General features: G+C 40.5%; 2 protein-coding genes and 1 long non-coding RNA gene across 7 annotated transcripts in view; 2 read left to right on the top strand and 1 right to left on the bottom strand.

The window, feature by feature from the left end:
* Positions 1-2,471, bottom strand: part of palm3 (paralemmin 3) — a 34,367-nt gene extending 31,896 nt beyond the window's left edge. For all 4 annotated transcript variants that reach the window (XR_011179176.1, XM_069168363.1, XM_069168362.1 and 1 more), the window contains exon 1: positions 2,100-2,471. The gene's annotated coding sequence lies outside the window, so the exon portion shown is untranslated. The remainder of the gene's footprint in view (positions 1-2,099) is intronic.
* Positions 2,472-2,484: 13 nt separating this feature from the next.
* LOC138209648 (uncharacterized) lies at positions 2,485-7,845 on the top strand. The gene is made up of 3 exons (XR_011179177.1): positions 2,485-2,583; positions 4,328-4,426; positions 7,677-7,845. It is a non-coding gene; the product is annotated as an uncharacterized lncRNA (long non-coding RNA).
* A 4,244-nt stretch (positions 7,846-12,089) lies between these two features.
* The window catches only part of plppr2b (phospholipid phosphatase related 2b), a 52,024-nt gene continuing 48,559 nt past the window's right edge, over positions 12,090-15,554 (top strand). For both annotated transcript variants that reach the window (XM_069167405.1, XM_069167406.1), the window contains exon 1: positions 12,090-12,559. The gene's annotated coding sequence lies outside the window, so the exon portion shown is untranslated. The remainder of the gene's footprint in view (positions 12,560-15,554) is intronic.

Raw genomic sequence — 15,554 nt, 5'->3', positions numbered from 1 at the left:
AATTTCCCTCCTGCTGAAAATTCATCCATCACCCAGTTTGCCAGGCAAAGAAGTGGTGGATTTCATCACTCCCAGCTACTCTTTTGTCTCCTCCCCTTTATCTGTCTGCTTTTTAATCTCCCTCTGCCTTGTCAGAGTCTGACTCTCTCCTGCTCTTTTCAGCAAGATTTGAAAAGATAACACTCTTGCTGATTGGTGGTGCTGACGACCACACAGTTTCTCATGCTCTTTTATCTGTCTTTAGCTGCTATCTCACCACTCTACCCCTCTCTCTTCCTCTTTGTACTTTTCGGTAGATTTCTGCAGATTCATATCAAAACTAAACTGCTTTGCAAGTGACAAGCCCATCAACCTGGGCTCTACGCTGTATTTTTTTATGCATCAAAGACAAAACTTTTCAGCTGAACATTAACAAACAGGCCACCAGAAGATACATTACTTTTTGTTTTCCTATGCATAAAGAAAAAAAAGAGAAAAGAAAACTTTTTGATGATAGCCAGAATGCCACAAATACTTCCAACACCCTGGTCAAAAACAGAGTTCAAAAAGATTAAATGCATTTTTCACGCTGAAATACTTCAAAGTTCAAAAACTGGAGTAGATACATGTGCCGTCTGCCTAATCACAGTAAACATTAGTGAGCTTCATGAGTAATTAAGGCAAAAAGTGTCACTGCAGAAGAACAGAAGAACAGAAAATGAGGTCAGACAGCTAGAAATGCGACAGCAGCGTGACAGAGTGAAACTTGGTCTTGCTCGTCATTTTAGTCTAAATCTGATCCCACTGTAACAGAATGACAAATCAGTCCCATACAGACATCGAGCTGATATATAAAAAAAAACCGCAGCAGAGTACTTGCAAAACTGCCCAGATCAATTACAGTTGACACAAACAATTTACAGCATGTCAGTCTTGGCAGTTTTGTTATACATCCTTGGATGGAGGATCATACAACAGGTTTGTCTGAAGGTGACAACAGCTAACTGACCAAATCGAGGCTCTTTTTTACTCAGACATAAAACAGCAGTGCTCATCTGGAATCAGCTGGCCTCTTTGCCTACTGTCACACTTCCATTTCTACGAGCTCATTTATGTGCAACTCCTGTTTGGAACCTGTGACGTAAGCATGCTTGTTAATAAACTCTTTCCTGAAAACCAAACTAAGCCAGAGCTGAGTACCACCCGCTGGATTCAGCCCTCAATGCCTTCTATTCCTTCAGGCTGACGGAAGATGAGCCATGTCTGGAGCTCCTGCTGGGAGATATCTGCTTGCAAAGCAGCATGCACAGCTGCATGCTAAAGCGCATTTGTTTGGTGGGTTACAAGTTAGAAACTGACTAGTCAACATCAAACTCTTGACACAGATCGAGCGTGGCTGTGGCTAAAAAGTGATGAAGCAACTGTGTGTGTTTTGCACTGAGAGGGTGAGTCACATAGAACAGTCAGAAAAACAAAAGTGCGGTTAATTTGATGAAATCCTCATTTGCATGCAGCATGTATGCGTGTCGGAGGTGAGATGCAGCTGCAGAAGTAGCTACAAAAGTGTCGAAAGATAAAGTCTCTATCTGAAAGCACTCTCGTAAAACTGCTGTAAATGCCTTGCAGACTTGAAGTTTTTGGACTTAACTACTCATAAAAGTCAACAGCAGAAAACCGCTGAGCCAGCAAGTTTTACTGACACTTAAAACACACAGGTTGCTGTACACACATTGTGACAAAATCTTGATTATTTTAACAACGGCAAGGCGGTGACTTTAATTGTGCAATGAAATTATTGTATGTGGTGGTGCTAAATTTATTCATAGTGTATTTGGGTCATATTTTAAGATGCCAAGAGATGTCAGAAAATAACAATAAGTGACTTCTGAGCAGCCAAACTATTTCAAAACACCTCTGGTGGATATATGTCATTAGTTTGCAGTGCTTAACAGAGGTCAGACATGTCAACAGCTGCTGGGGCTGTCCAACTCTGACTGGGCTCACTTCCACCACTTGGCCCAGACTCAAAAGGTGTCAACCGACCACGTACACCAACCAGCAAGCTTGAGCTCAAATTCATGCAGTAAATGCGGCCCAAAAATATGTCAATATGCACATACCTGTTCAAACTTGGCCGCTTGGTGTTGATATGTCCAATAAAGTTAGGAGGTGAAATTAAAACGATCAAAAGTTTTCAAAAAAAAAAAAAGGATAAAAGTGGAGATACTGGAAACGAAGCACCAAAAAAAAAAAAAAAAAAGCGAAGAAAGAGCAATCCTCGTGCCAGCTCGATGAAATATGTGGCAAGAAGAGTAAAAAGACGACACGCGCTTCCCCCGTGGAGTTGAACACCTGAGTGAAGCTCCGCGCTGAGCTGGCTCCAAAAACGAGACGATCTTCACATGGATGCTGGACGACGCGTCGCCAAAAAGTAAAAACTTTTCAAATGCAATTTATTTCAAACAGAAAGTCGCAGCATCGGAAGAAAATGTGAGACCGTCCTGCCTCTCGCTGCCTCTCGCTGCCTCCACAGCGTCTAAGCCCCCGTCTGCGAGGAGGACTAGAGTCAGTCTGCCCGGTGGTTACCTGACTCCAGTCATTACGGTGAGGCCAGCCCTCCACACAGCAGCAGCCTGCAGCCTCTTGTTTCCTGTTATTGTCGCTCTGAGTGGCTTCACAGCAGACAAACAGCTTTTCCTCAAAAGCAACAGGTTGAGATCCTTTCTTTTTTTTTTTCATTTAACGACTTAAAATTAGATCAAATTATGATTGATATGCAAGACAAACATTAGCTTAAGTGCTCATGTCTCATAAAATGATTTGATGATCATTATTGTTTCTGGCAGGTGCTCAGGTTCAAGTCAATTTATCATATATGATTTAGATTGAATGAGGTATCTGCAAAAGGATGTCATGAATCAACGTCGAACCAGGTTATGGGTAAAACCATGGTGTAAAGCATTTCACTACATGACAGAAAAATGCCTATCAGTCCAAATTATCATTCAACAGCCTGCCTTTTCACATTAAAAGGGATTATGGGTGTAAAACAATCCCCTTATATTTTATTAATAATGCAGGGTCTTCCGGTAACTTTTTGTTTGGTAAAATTTGTCGACTAAACGAACAGCGTTATGTGCGCTAGAGATCTAAGTTTGACTAAATTGGTGGAATGGTTTTACTACTGTGTCACTGAAGCTGGCTGGAGGGCTTTAACATGGGATTTATGCTAAAGCTAATCGTTGCTAGTAAACTAGTGCTTGTGTCACTCATCCTTCTAAAGTCATTGGGTCAAAAAAAGGTGTTTTAGGGTATGACGTTTTCAAAATAAGATTTTACACAATATTCGGTGTTGCATATTTTTATTGTAATTTCTGTAAGTATAATGGGAAACAGATACAGTAACTTGCTTTTGATATAGAACTTTGTTGGGTTAATCGATGTCTATTCATAGAAGCATAATTCATATGGTGTTCAAAGTAGTGATACGTCCTTACCATTATACGTGCCAGAGCAATATTAGATACCTACCAATTACTTTCTTTTCATGTAAACTAAGATTCTCCATTGTTAACCTGTCTATACCTGAAAGGAGGTTAATTGCTAAACTTACATACCTGTAATTCCTGTAAAATAAAGAATGTATCTGAGCATTTTCTTCAGATATGCAGGAGAGGAAACCTGTGAAAAGAGAATTCAGATTAGTGTATGTTTGTCATTTTGTAGGAGTTGTCGAATAAGGCAGTAATTAGAAAGTATACAAACCAGTGAAGTGGAAGAGGTCATCAGCGCATGATAATTGTGCACATGACAGAAAGCCCTTCTTCTGTGTTCCTTTGGCTGATACTGCATTCTCATATTTACGACAGAAAAAAAAAAAGTGTTGCAGTAATGGGAGCTGTATTTTGTTTGTTTCTTTTAGGTTGTTCACCCCATTTATGTTAATGAGGTTAGACAAAACTCAAGAAACCCCTGGGTTTATCAAAAAAAACTGGCAAGTTAGTGTTAGTGTACATCGAATAGCCAAAAAAGTGACTCTAATATTTGTAGATTGTAGTTCATAGCTGTATTAAGCCTGTTTTCTTTCTGTTTGTTAATGTTTCTGTGGGAGCCAGTTGTTAGCTCTTTGAGTGCAACATGTGAGCCGTCAGGCTACCTGCTCTTGACTGTAAGATGTAGAAGAGCTGACTGAAACAACTCATTTGACTTAATTTTTTCCATATTTTGATGAAAATATAAATAGGTATTATGCATATTAATGTACAAGTGAGGTATTGATAATAGTCAGTGACAGTTTGAATATTTTTTGGGGTATCTTGTGATGTTTCTTTTTTCATTTTAAAACAAGGCTCCTGTGGGAATCCATTGTGAATCTGTGTTCTGTGAATCCAGTTCGCAGCTGCGGTACACAAGAAGAAGCTCCAAACTTCTCAGTAACAACTTCCAAGTAGGTGAATGTGTCATGTTTTCAACACTGGTTTTTGTACTTGTTTATTTTAAAGGACAGGAAAACCTAAATAGTGGTCAAGTTATTTGAATCATAGTGATTTACAGCTACGCAATGGGCTCCATCTCAGGTAATTATAGTCTGAGCTCAAGACAGACTGCAGCCTTCATTCAGATGGACTACAGTGGGAATATAATAGTTTGACTATAACTTTGCCATAATGGCAAAATTGCTCTTGATACCATTTAAAAAGGCATATTTACTTCTAATGTCCCGTATTACCTGTTGTCCCATTGTACCTTTGGTGGCCCTTGAGTGAGAAGGATTAAAAGTTTTGTTCATAAGTGACAGCAAGGACAGACCAAAGGCACTATGCAGCTATGCTAAGGCTCTATGAAATATAACTAGGCCAAGCTATTTTTATGTATATTTCATTACAGCTTACTCATATTTCATTTATACTACAATGTACTTCAGCCTCATTTTCCCGCTATTAATTGCTTTTTTAATTTACCCAAATATAGGGTATGAACCCCTAAAGTACTGTAATGCGTTCTTCAGAGATGGTCTGTATTTTAGTCACATAAATTACAGTTTAGCTGACGCACGCTGTATCTTCTTTATAATCCCACTTTGCTAAAATACTGATTAATTCTTTATGTCTGAAAGTCCCCAGCATAGCAGTTTGAAGCAAGAATGTCCTTGGCTGTGATCCACAATGATAGTATATGAAATGAGCACATCCACTGACTCGGCCTACTTCTGATTCCCCAAGACAAGAGAGTCTTCGTAAGAGCAGCCAGATAGTGGCAGCACACAAGCTCACATCACACAGCTTTCTCTTAACAATAGGGAAAATAGTCTCCGTGTTTTTTGTTTGTGTGTGTTTGCAGAGAGAGGTATTTGGTATTATAGCAATCTCTCCTTCACAATGCTCTGTGCATGGGCTTTTGTAACTGTGAGTTCATGCGTACAAGTACCAGCACCTTCTGAACACTCCTCTTTGTTTGCTCGTGTGTGCTTGTGCAGCGTACTGTAGAGAAAGAGCAGTAATTGTGTCTGTGTGTTTGTGCGCATACCGTTAAAAAGGGAAACGGAACCATGCTTTCTAATGAGTTATATTGAGTCAAGTTTTTGTGGAAATGCAGTAGTTATGTCTGTCAGGTTCAGATAGGTTGCATGTTTTTCACCAAGATATTGTGAGCGAAAATGTTACAGAAACCATTTACAGGGTGTTTATCAACGAAAAGCCATTAGCTTGTGTTGACGAGCTAAAGGACAGGCTGTCTAATCATTCGATGAAAAGCATGTTTGAGCTACTGCTGTTGTTTGGTCCTGGGCAGTTAGGGTATCATGATACTTTACAATTTTTGTTGTTGTTGTTGTTGTTGCTGCTGAGAACAGTTGCCCGCTGTGGTTGAAAACAACGCTTTACATGAATGGCAGTGAACCACAGCAGTAAAGCTGAGGACTGAAAAACCAAAACAAAGAGCTGACAAATGCTGAAACAGTCATTTTGATTAATTTTTGATATAGAGAAATTGGACCTCATTCACTAACAGTGCATATGCACAAATCTATGCTTAAACCATGTGTACAAACATTTGAAACACAAATGTGCGATTCATCAATATTTTCTTTCCTGAATTTGTTCGTACCCTGCGAACTAATTTAGAATGAGTTCAGAACAAGCGTACGTACAAATGATGACTGCCTGGCTGTCTCAGAAAATGTAAACACACAGCTTTTAGCATATTAAAACTGCATTCATGAGAAAAAGATTTAATAAACGACACTATTGAAAACTGTTAATTTACTAATGCGTTGACCAAATGTATTAAATAGACTAACCATTAAATTGCCAGCCTATGATCCTTATCACTTATTTTCTTAATTAAAATATTCACATATATCAGTCCCTCCAGGAAAGTGCTGGCGATCGCAATAATTAACGCAAATTCAAGCAAACTCCGCAATATTTGCGGGAGCTTGCAATCTTTGCAAAATAGGTCATCAGTAGAAGCTGTGCTGAAACAATTCCAGCATACAGTGAGTATTTTCAAACAAAACTCGCTTTATTACCAAAAATAACTCCTCATTTACAATCAGCATGGCTTTGCCTACCCTCCTCTCAATGCCCAAAACAAACTTTGCCGTAGTGTTCACCAGAGGAAGCCGCTGGGTTTGCGGAAGATGTGACTTTTACAGTAACATTTTCGAATCAATGCTTATTACTAGTGGAAGTGATTACATATTAATGTTGGCTAAAAAGAAATTATAGACATGTCAAGTTTTTAGAGACTGCATCTTGTTTTTATGCAAACCAGGCCAATGTGTTGAATTAACAATAAATAAACAGAATCTAAAGCTCTTATTTTGACAGCAGATGTAGTCGTTGTTTTCTACATCCCAGTCGGTCTGTTCTGTAAATCGGTCATTTTTATGATATTTTTTGGGTTTTTTTTTGTAACTTTTAGCCTTTCGGTTCAATTAAAAAAGTTAAAAAAAAAAAAAAGATTAGAACTAAAATATTTCTGATGTGCAGCATGATTATTATCAAAGGATGTGATTACATATTTATTCCGTCATCGGGTAGGGCTTAAAAAGAAATCAAATTTTTCTTTCTCACCTTGCAAATTCTTTTAATTCACACAATTTTCTGCAGAAAACTCACTTAAATGTCAGCAAATTACAATGCAATTTTGTCGAAAATCCACCTAAAAATCAGGCATTTTTGATTGCAACAATCACAAAAAAACTCCGAAATTCTGGGGGGACTGATATATTCATATATTTGCAAGTACCATATTAATTATGAAATAAATTGCCTGTGGCTGCTCTTGCTGGATGTCAACACTTTCACTCTCATTTCTAGGACATATTCCGCTTATGTTGGATTTTAATAAAATGTCAATAATTGCTGCCAGTCGCTCATCCTGTCCATCAGATCAGGTGCTCCTCGTCATCCACCTGTTTCCGTTTCCTCCTTCTTTTAGTCTGTGATGCGTCTTTGCATCAACTTTAATGTGAAATCTTTTTTTTTTTTTTTTTTTTAACCCTATGACCCTACAGGCTATTTTCAGGGTAATTTCACTACCTTTACTTTTAAGCTCATATATTGTGGCTAACCATTCAGCATACGCCCCTGTGAATATTTGCTAATACCTCAGTTGTATTGTAGGCCCATAAATACGTTTTTATTTTTTTTATTTTTTTTTTCATACAAAGTGGGATGTAATGTCATCCCTAGGCTGCAGACAGGACCGAGGTCAGCTGTGATTTCAAGAGTGGACTAGCTGAAAACACGTCGTACAGGGAAAAGACGGGTATCATGAAAAAGGGTAAGTTCTGCTGTTCATTTAGATAGATAGTATGTTGTGAATCAATCGAGACTTTGGGAATTCATTTAATTAAGAGTAGCGGGGGTGGCGATGGATGTAGCGCTTCATGCAGAGTGTAACGACGACGCGACTTCAACTTTGATTATCTCCACAATGTTTCATTACACAAACGAGGCACCAACATTTTTTTGGAAAGCTCAAGTTGTGCAGTTTCCATGGATATCCGCTTTATCTCTCTATGATGAATACTATTGCGTTCATCGGGTTCTGAAGGTTAGCCTGTGCCACAATGCAGCTTCACTAATAGCAGCGGACGTGTCCTTTTTTCTTCTTTTTTTTTTTTTTTTTTTTAACCATAACCACTTTTTTAAAAATGTGCATTTTCTGGCTTCCACCTTTGACACTCTTTTGACACTTTTTTTTTTTCATTTTATTTTTTTATAATTGTTGGTGCGATCTTTGTCAAATTCTCTTCACTTCACCGCTTTCTTCACTTCGACGCTTCCGGACAAATATATGGAGAAATGGGGTTGTGGCAGTAGGCCAATTGCAGAATGTGGACACGCGCCTGCCAGTTTAGAATGATTCTGATTTACTAATGCGCAAGGCGGTGAGAACAAAATGGGCTGGTACGCACGTTTCATGAATCCCATGGTGACTTTGTGTGCACACTTACTTTGTGTGTGTGTGTGTGTGTGTGTGTGTGTGTGTGTGTGTGTGTTTGTGCGCGTGCGTGCGTGCGTGTGTGTGTGTGTGCCTGTCTATCTGCTGTGCTTTTGTGTGTATGTGTCTCAATGTTTTTAGGCTACACATGCCCACCCCTGTGTACTTGCTCTATTTACAGAATCTGACAGTGTCTTACCTTTTCTGTTTTGCCCTTGACTTTGAAAACTCTTCTCATGTTTTACACTCTTATCATGTATTATGCAACCCGAGTTCTTTTATCAAATTTGCATCACACATAAGACCAGACACGCATCTCTAAAGGCCTCAACCGTCATGGAAGAGATGCTAAAGCAACTTTACACTTGCAGAGTGTGAGTTAAAGTGATGGGGCGGATAAAGTATGTGTCCTTTGGGAGGCTGTGATAGGTAGATATTAATGTGGCCACAGATATATATATATATATACTGCAGCTGTTTCCATGTCCCTGCAGCAACCAGGTGCTGTTGTTGCATTAAAACCTTTAGTCTGTGCAAAATATCCATCTCTCTTTTGAGACAGTGATTAAAAGTAAACACATTTTTCTTTTGTCACTGTAGGCAGCGTTGAGTTAGGCTACTTGTCTTAAATATCTCTGCTGGTTGTTTTTCTTGGTGTCATTCAGATAAGGCCATTTTAAGTGGTACTTGTTTATCTCTGTGTGCGTGTTTCATTATTATTCCACTCTATATATGTAGTGAGTTACCGTGGCAACTATGACATCCGTGACATCACATGATTCTATCCGTCAGTCTCGGAAAAAATAAAACCTCACTTTGGTATGAGTGGTCCGTGGTCCCTCTCTGGCTGTGAATGATTGGGTGCAGCAGAAGGGTGGGTGACTTTCCTGCTCCTGCTTCCTTACACATTTTTCTTAAATGTCTTCTGTTAGCAATAGAAATGTATTTGGAAATTTGAGGGATGCCCTACACCTTTCCTTATCCACCATCCTCTATTCTCCTTAGTTTCATTTTTCTTAACGGCTTACTCTGGCAATACAGTTTGCCATAAATGCCTCTCTATAACAAGATTTGAAACGGATAAGGATGTCCCACAACTTATTAATTGTAGCAAATGTTTTGGTAAGATGTGAGAGGAGATGATTTTCACTTTTTAAAACATGGTAATGAAATAATTTGACGTTCCGAGAAAGGGCTTCCTCTTTTTGTTGCAGAGTTAGATGAACACCTTGATACAACTTGATACCTGCCGAGTCAGGATCTATCCAATTGTAACAAAATCCACCAACCTGATCCTATTTAAAGCTTTCCAATATGTTATATTCAGGTTTCCTAAGCCTTACACAAATCTAAAAACATTACGGTGTTGCCAGAGGTGCAGAAAATTCTGGCAATGACGCCAAAACTCAGGAGACGGCTGCATTTAGTCAAGAAATGGAGTATAAATTAAGCAACATATGACGTGCTTTAAATTGCGTCAAAGAGCATTACAGTACTCATATTCTGACACTGCACGACTATGATATATGTAAGTGAGAAACTAATGTGGACAATAGAATAGACCTAACCCACTCCTGTTATAAAAGAGGACCTCAGTCTTTTTTTTTTTATAACAGGACAGACGTCCACACCAAGACTGCTGCGGCAATGCCTTCAGGAGAGTTGGTGGGATTCAGCAGTCCATGCCACTGCAGCGTGTGTAAACATTTACCAAATGACATCAGCAGATCAACATTTGCTTCTGTGCGTGCACCGAAAGATAGTGTATTTATTTTAGCCCAGAATGAGACAGAATAAGGAAGGAAAAATTCACCACTTTTGATGAGGATGTCCATTTAGTGTCGATGGTAAATGTAATGTGTAATTGAAGCATTTAATTCCTCACTGTGCTATATTGATGTACAAAGCAGAGCTTTTCTGAGTTTTCCTGCTCGTGAAGCTCTGCTTGAAGTGTCTGCATGTACCAGGATGTATTGCACGTGAGCTCCTGGCGCCTTACCCCCAAATCCTTTGGTTGGCTTTGCCAAGTCTCTCCGCGGAGCACCCACTCGACAAAATACATGATGCGCAGCCGAGGTTTTTGCAAAAGACAGGAAAGACGGTGGTTATTTATCAGGATGCTACCAGTACTGATCATTTACTATAAAGTTAGCAGCTTTTATAAACTAAATTAAATGTGTTGAGAAAACCGCCTGTCCAACGTTGCAGTGTATCTCCACCCTTGTTTATTTTGTTGGCATTAAGGGACAAAAATACTCACTCAGTCCCATCTGCCCTCTCACCCCTGGTTGTTTTGGTTTTCCCTTTCCCGTTTATCATTGGCATCCTGAAGAAGGTCTGCATCTCCAAGTGAGGAGAAAACTGTCATCCTTTTAAAGCACGGCTCTTTCTTGGTTGGCATGGGCGACGGTATCCCCCCCAAAAAAACTACCAACACTGAAATTGATTGTATCAGAATGATTCTGTTTCTGTTGGTATCGCAGGGCGATTTTAGACAAGCAGCCACCAGTTGGCGTTTGCTCTCGGCAGTTCAGTTTCTTGATGGTCCGACCGGCCATATCCTCGAGCAGGGCTAATGTAGCCGCAGCTCGGCCTATATCTGCTGCATTTCTTCAGCTGCATACTCCTGCTCAAATGAATACAGCTGGATATCCGAGTCAGCCAAAACACTGTAAAATGTATCCTCGTCCATAACATCGTCTGCACTCATATTTTAGGTTGTAAATGCAGCCAGTTGCACTAAAAAGCGAATAGAAGGTTTTGTTTCGGTGCTGCAGAGCATGCCCAACGGTTACTCTGACAGCTCAGTTAACCAGTTCTTGTTCTTGCTGTACGGTTGCAATGACAAATCTGATGCCAGAAAAACACCTTTTGCAGCTGCTACGATAAATTACGGCTTCAATTGACGACTTTTACCAAACAGAACATTCACAGGAAAAGTGGCGAATTTTTTCTTTAAAAAGACAGACCCAGGCTGTTGTGCAATGCGCACTCAAACACACAAACAGCCAGAAGCTGCTGGTGAGCTTGCACCTGAAGGCCTATGACCTACATACAGTGAGGGCATGTGGGGGAATGTATCCTACTTTTCAGCTTGACGATGCATCGTTAACCCGCTCCTGACTGTCTAACATTGTGGTCCCGGCTCACCTGAGCTCACGCTGCCATTCATGCAGAGGACAGAAAGAAGGTGCTCACAAACCCACGCGCAAAAACAGATAACGCTGACACTGAGCCATCACACTCGTCTTTGCTTTGACATTCCAATTTTCCTATAATTGCAGGCGCGCATCTGTACACCTACGCTCACCCAGTGCATGATGTCTCTCCCTGTATCCTGTGGTTTCCCGGGGTACTAAAAGTGCACAGTGTCTACCATTTTAGCCACTTTGTCGCTTCAGCCTCTGACATACATACAATCCCTCCTTCTCTCTCTCTCTCTCGCCCCTTTCTTATGCTCTTTCTCCCTCTCAATACACATGCAGGTTCTTTTCTGCTCTCGGTCTCCGCTTTCTCATTCTCTTATTCCCCTCTTCCCACTCTCTGTTTTTTTCCTTCTCCTCTTTTCCTCTCCTCCTCTTCCTGTCACATACAGGCAGACAGAGTCACACACACACACACACACACACACACACACACACACACACACACACACACACACACACACATATACTCTCTCTATCTCTCTCCTGTCTCTCTTCCTCTCCTCATATCCACCGGCAACTGCGCTGAGCAGGCTCCTTTAGCAACCCTGTGGATCCCTTCACTTGACTAATTAGCCTCGAAGTGCTGTTGAAGATCATCATATTCAGCTTTGCTACCCGGCGGCAGGGTGCAGACGTATAGACAAGGCTGGCTGGAGGCTGGGCGTCTGGCAAGTGGGCAAGCTCTCTATCTCTCTCCGTTCACACTCAGTGCCGAGGGGCTTCTCAGTGGCGGAGCGGCGGAAGTGAGGGGCGGTTTTGCTTTGAAAGAGACGAGAAAGGGGGAAAGAGAAGGAGCGGGGCTGAGACCACAACAAAACCACAGAATGGAAGTCCGCTGCCGGAGCAAATCCTCCTAGAGACGGAGACTCTGAGGGGGCAGCGGTCACTGTGCGGCACCACTGCTTCCAACATAGAGATTTAAGGTGAGACTTTTTCCAACCAGTAACTGCACTGTATTTTTCTTCCCCGCTGGCTTTTTTTTTTTTTTTTTTTTTTTTTTTTTGTGGAAACGGTCTGTCCCTGGATGTGTGTGTGAGTGCAGTTGTGCATCTCTGTGACCCACATTGTTGAACCTGAGGAGCAGCACAGCCTAAATTCTGTGCAGGATGTCTCTCTCTCTGTCTCTCTCTACTCCCCCTCACTCTCTGTCTCACACTCACACTTAAGTCTCAGCTGTGTGGCACCACTTGTTGGACTGACATCCGAATTAACAGGCAATGAATACTGAAATAATGGTCACTTGTATGCGTGTAAAAATGAACCTGTGCATACATTTGTGTAAATGTGAGCCCGTGTAAGAGAGTGACTGCCCCTGTGCATGTGCGCCAATGAGATAGTGAGTCTTTTGTTGCCGTGTTGCCAGTGTGAGGCTTAAGGATGCACATCATGGTGAACAACACAGGCAGGAACACAAGAGACAATCAGTCAGGGCAGCCTTATGCCTGATTGCTTGTCACTGCTTTGGAAGATAGGCTCATAAAGAAAGACCCCAAATACTGGATTTCCAGCGACAACCTCCAGTGTGTGTATGTATTTATATATGCAATCCTTTCACCTCCAGCCATAACTTGTACAAGGTGTTCTGTCTTTACGTAGCATCAGTGAATGCTGTGTCAATCTCAAAACACTTAATGCTGTGCAGGAGAAGATTTAACTTGCATTGGAGTAGTTGGTTGATAGTGGCATGGTGTTTCCTATGAGGCAGACAGGTGGTGGTGGAGACAGAGGGCTAAAAATGTACATGAGCCACAGCAGTATAAGCATATTGTGCTTTGTCTGTGTGTGTTTTTGTACATTTTCCCTGCTAAACACTTTATATACTGTCTGTCTGACTTGTGCAAAGATTTTTGAAGGAAATTCTTGGATATTTTGCCCCTTTGTGGCCATAAACATGCCTTATTCTCAGCTATAAATAGAAGGGCATGATGACAAATATATGATGTGGAACTAAAACTGCCAAGAGGGACTTCATTGCCAGATAACTGCAGTTCAACTTTGTGGACACTGCGACAGCAGCTGGAGTCATTTTTGCAGAAATGATTTCTGAGGTCTACATCCTGCATCTTTAAATTGAAGGGACCATTATTCTGTAGCTTTGTGTAGCTGCACAGACACATGCATATCTTTTTGACAAATTCTATATACATTTTTAAAAGGAAATCCAAGTTTGAATGTAGTTTTTTTTTTTTTAATCCAGTCTTGTTGCTGGATCGGAACTCTGGCCAGCTTTGATAACGTATTGTACGTGTAGAAGCTCCAATTTTCCGTTAGATTAAACAGTTCCAGATGAGGGGATTGGAGGTGTGCCATATCATGTCGTTCACAATAATACCGGTATAAAAAAAAAATATACATCGTGATCATGCCAATTTTCCAACCTGTTGACGTAGTTACGTCATACTTTTACGCAGACGCAGAAGTCCGCTGTCCTCTCTGTGTTTCACACCGGGCAGCTCCGCCCCTTTTCACACACACGGGAGCGCAGCAGACGTTCAAGTAAAGTACTCGACTCAAACTACGTTATTAATGGGCATATGTCGACCCTAAACTTCAGAAAATCCGGCCTGAACATCGTTGAATCTGCTGACAGTGGTGAGGAAGTAGTTAGAAGCTCTGCTGCTGATCACGGCAGTCGTTCTGACAGAGCTGCAGCTCTCCTGCACCGCTGGACCTCCAAATCCCCCCTCAGGGCTGTTTAAAGGATCTAAATCTCACTTTGAATGTTGTAACAAACTAGAGAACTGAGAGATCATTTTTGTTTTGTTTTGAATGAATATTTGAAGGCATAATCTTACATCTAGGCTGACATAAATCTATAATACCTGTTGAAATTGTATAATTCAAATTAATTATCAATTATTTTTCAGTATTTATTCATATTGTCAAGAATATTGTCATCGCAAATATACCCAAATATATCGTGATATTATTTTAGGGCCATATCGCCCACCCCTAGAGAGGGGATCTAAATGAATTCAGGTTTCTGGGTGTATTACATCTTTAATTCTTTATTTGATAGTGAATATTGTGTATCACTCTGTAAAACATGTTCCAGCAGTATTAAACGGATATCTTTTCCTGTTCTTCATAGAAATCTACATTTTGTGTTAATATCATAAATGGCAAGATAGTGTATTCTTTGGGAATTGTGTAAACTGTTATGAATTATTCACCTCCTCTTTTTTTTTTTATCTATCATCTTTTCATTTTAAAATATGACGAATGGGTATTCAGGTTCACGATTAAAGCATGGATGCATTCCGTCCTTGTAAAGTGGCTTCCTCCGCTCTCATCCACAACAACCATTGATTGGAGAAAGGGCTGACAAGGGAGCAGAGATTCGCCCACAGCCAGAAAGTCAGCGAGATAATTGTTGTCAAGGAGATGAGAGAATAGGCTCAAGATCTTAGGGGAAAATCAATTGGTCCTTGACTGAATAAAATCATATTAAAGATGCGTAAGGTCTTTAGCTTTATTAAATAGTATCGTGATTTTAAAAAATGCATTTGCTGTCTTAATCAAAGATTATATATTTGAATGCCTATTGAAGCTTCTCCAAACTAAAAAGAGCAGAAGCTGACTTATTTAGTATGAGTGCAGATATTTGCATGTCAGAAACCCCTGAGCTTCTCAAGCTACCTTTCTTACTTTAACTTTCCTCACCATCTCTTCCACCTCTTCCTGGGGATTGGAGCTATTTTTTTGTCAACTTCTACCTGTTATCCCCCAATCGCTATTATTTCCCATTGCTGAGTCTGCTGGCTTTCCCCCACCACCTTCTTTACTTCTAAAGACTCTCCGAACATCTGCATCATGACTTTGTCTCTCTTATCTCTTTCTGTCAGGCTTTTGTTTTTGATCATCGCTCCTCTGTTTCCACTCTACTTCTCCTCCTTTCAACCTCATTTCCCCCCCAAT

The sequence above is a fragment of the Embiotoca jacksoni genome, unplaced genomic scaffold (assembly GCF_022577435.1).
Source record: "Embiotoca jacksoni isolate LCO1_2020_lvr unplaced genomic scaffold, fEmbJac1.0.p SCAF_4, whole genome shotgun sequence".
Lineage (NCBI taxonomy): Eukaryota > Metazoa > Chordata > Actinopteri > Embiotocidae > Embiotoca > Embiotoca jacksoni.
The sequence above is the reverse complement of the archived record's forward strand: the minus strand, read 5'-3'. Positions and strand labels throughout refer to the sequence as shown.